The sequence below is a fragment of the Etheostoma spectabile genome, chromosome 9 (genome assembly GCF_008692095.1).
Source record: "Etheostoma spectabile isolate EspeVRDwgs_2016 chromosome 9, UIUC_Espe_1.0, whole genome shotgun sequence".
In the NCBI taxonomy this organism is placed as follows: domain Eukaryota; kingdom Metazoa; phylum Chordata; class Actinopteri; order Perciformes; family Percidae; genus Etheostoma; species Etheostoma spectabile.
This window is the reverse complement of record NC_045741.1, coordinates 18,248,338-18,248,825: the sequence shown is the minus strand read 5'-3', so window position 1 is coordinate 18,248,825 and position 488 is coordinate 18,248,338. Positions and strand designations below refer to the sequence as shown.

The 488-nt window shown below is 36.7% G+C and overlaps 1 pseudogene; it reads right to left on the bottom strand.

The window, feature by feature from the left end:
* The window catches only part of LOC116695329 (5-hydroxytryptamine receptor 3A-like), a 176,825-nt pseudogene that overhangs the window by 13,531 nt on the left and 162,806 nt on the right, over nucleotides 1-488 (bottom strand).

The window sequence follows — 488 nt, the reverse complement described above, 5'->3', positions numbered from 1 at the left end:
AAACAAATGAAAGAAGATCTCACACTACTATCTTAAATTGCAGTACTGCAAAAGTTTTTAGACCTGCACTTTCACTATTATTTTAAAAAGCCTTGAACAACTACTTGCCCCGTAACATTTGATCCTCACAATTACTGTAAATAAATAAAATGGACAAAACATGCACACACATATACATATTGTTGCATTTAGATCTAGGTCACTAACACACCTAGGACAGCACAGGACCTGTTGTTCCACACCTCCGGTAATCACTCACCCATCCTATTTGTTAACACCTCCACCTGTGGGAGCTTCAATCTCTTCTGTTCTCCAGCATTGTGTGCTCTGCTGTTGAACCATGGGCAACTTTTGGTTTAATGCTGTTATTTAAAGTCCGTAACTTGTTTTTAAAAAGACATTTCAATGTTTGCCATGTGCATATTCTTCAGTGCATGTTTTTAAGATTGACTGTTTATCCCTCGTTTAAATACGCAATAACATAAGTA